Source organism: Syngnathus leptorhynchus, unplaced genomic scaffold (genome assembly GCF_054491065.1).
Source record: "Syngnathus leptorhynchus isolate UIUO unplaced genomic scaffold, UIUO_Slep HiC_scaffold_35, whole genome shotgun sequence".
Lineage (NCBI taxonomy): Eukaryota > Metazoa > Chordata > Actinopteri > Syngnathiformes > Syngnathidae > Syngnathus > Syngnathus leptorhynchus.
This window is the reverse complement of record NW_028232002.1, coordinates 92,501-95,000: the sequence shown is the minus strand read 5'-3', so window position 1 is coordinate 95,000 and position 2,500 is coordinate 92,501.

Here is a 2,500-nt window from a genome sequence, read left to right as displayed (position 1 = left end):
TTGTGTAAGGATGGAGGCTTGGCGGTGATGGGTGAGGTTGTGGCGGCCTCCCCCGTCAGGGTCCTGGTGCATCTGCCTCGAGAGTTGTTGGACTGCTCACTGTGTGGTATTCGGATTGAGGGTGTCCGCAGGCTTGGGAGGCATTTTGCCATCCGGCATGGGGATGTCGTGGTCGAATATGCGTGTCGTAAGTGTGACAGACGTGGTGATAACAGTCATTCGATCCAATGTCACGCCGCCAAGTGTGGGGGCGTGAGTGGTGAGGATGTCGTCCAGGGGGTTGAGTGTGACCTCTGTGGGCGGTGTTTCCGAACAGCTGTGGGGGTGTCTCAGCACAAGCGGCAAGCACATGCAGTTGAGTGGTTTGCAGCTCAGCGTGGTCGGAGCCAGGGCCCCGTTAGGTCGGGAGTGACAAGGCTTTGGAGTGAGGCGGAGGTGGACCGTCTCAGGGCCTTGATGGTGGAGTATGATGAGAGTCCTACGAGGTATGCGACTGTTGCCCGGGTGTTGGATACGGGCAAGACAAGGGAACAAGTGAGGGGGAAATGGAGATTACTGTGCGGCGGCGTGGCAGGCAGTGTGTCTGGTGCGAGACGGCGTACCTTGAAGGTCAAGGCGTTGCCCCAGAAATGGTCCTTGTCCCCGGAGCTCCCCGACATGGTGGAAGAGAAGGTGATGGGGATTCTGCTGTCAGGGGACGAGGAGGACCGGACCACTGCTGCCCTGGTTAAGAGAGCTGGTCAGGAGCCTGAACTGATCGATTCTTCTGCTCTGGAGGTCATGGAGGCGTTAGGGGGTAAGGTGGTGTGGCCGGTTAATGGAGCGAGGCGTCCGTCTCGGGGTCGTGCTATGAAGGGCTGGAGGAGGCGGCTGCTCCAGAAGAAGGAGGTGTTCTATCATCAGCAGCGTGGCTATGTTGAAGCTAGGAAGGGTTTGGCCCGCCGGATTCTGGATGGGTTGACCCCGCTTGGTTGTGACTTGCCGCGTGGGTTGGTGTATGAGGGCTTCCGGGAGAGATGGGAAGCGGTTAGGGCTTTCCATGGACTGGCAGGCTTTGAGACGGGGCTTACCGCTGATAATGGGCCTTTCTACCGCCCAATTCTGGCGTCTGAAGTGAAATCTAACTTGGCTAGGATGAATGTTGGCTCAGCGCCGGGCCCAGACGGGATTCGAAGACGGGCCGTTGAGAACTGGGACCCGGACGGGAAGCAACTGGCGAGGCTGTTTACGACATGGATGGTGCGTGGAGTCGTGCCCCGGGCCTTCAAGGAGTGCAAGACACGATTGCTACCCAAGTCGGCTGACCCGAAAGAGCTGGGTACTGTTGCGGGCTGGAGGCCTGTGACGATAGGGTCAGTCGTATTGAGGTTGTTTGGGCGGATAATGACGATGAGGCTGGCTAGAGCTTGTCCCATTAGCCCCCGGCAGCGTGGGTTCGTCGCCGAGTCGAGTGGGTGCGCTGAAAACCTCTTGATTCTTGACCGGATCATGGGGCGCTCGAGGTCGGCTGGCGTGCCGCTGGCGGTCGTGTTCATTGACTTTGCGAAGGCTTTCGACTCGGTTGCCCATGACCACTTCCTGTGTGTATTGGATCAACTAGGCGTAGACCGCCGTGTAATCGAGTTGATTCGTCACTCGTATGTGGACTGCTCGACCAGGGTGGGTTGTGGTGGCGCCTACACCGAACCCATATCGATGAAGGTTGGAGTGAAGCAAGGTGACCCAATGTCCCCACTGCTCTTCAATCTTGCTATGGACCCTCTCATCCATAAACTCGAACGCGATGGAAGCCACTTCAGTTGGGGCGACCGCCGAATCGCCACGCTGGCCTTTGCTGACGATCTTGTCTTGTTGAGCTGCTCGGAGGAGGGAATGAGGGACAACCTGGGGATTCTGGAGGACTTTTGCCAGCTTACGGGGTTGGTTGTCCAGCCTCGTAAGTGCCACGGTATCTGGATGGGCCCCGAGGATGGTAGTGGTGAAGCCTGGTCGATATGTGGTCAGCAGATACACATGGTCGGCCCTGGTGAATCTGTGCGCTATCTTGGGGTTGATATAGTGCCGTGGCGGGGAATTGTCGCTCCGGATCTGCTGGGTCAGGTGAAGGATGGGTTGAGTAAGATCTCGAGGGCTTCGCTGAAGCCTTCGCAGAAGGTGAGGGTCTGTTGCTCTTTCTTACTCCCGAGAGTGGCTTATCGGGCGGATGTGGGCAAGGTGTCGGTGACCAATCTGAAGGTGGTGGACGGGCTGGTGCGGATGGCTGTGAAGAGGTGGTTGCGCCTGGATCCGTCCACGGCCGGGGGGATCATCTACTCACGAGCTCGCGATGGTGGGCTGGGCGTTACGAAGCTATCCGTTACTGTGCCCAAAGTCCAGGTTAGGCGAACCTGGCGACTCTGTTGGTCCTCTGATGTTTGGTTGAGGTCTCTGGCTGCGGAGGTGGTGCAAAAACCTGCCTGGACGAGATTGTGGGCCGCCGCGGGTGGTGATCCGGACGGTG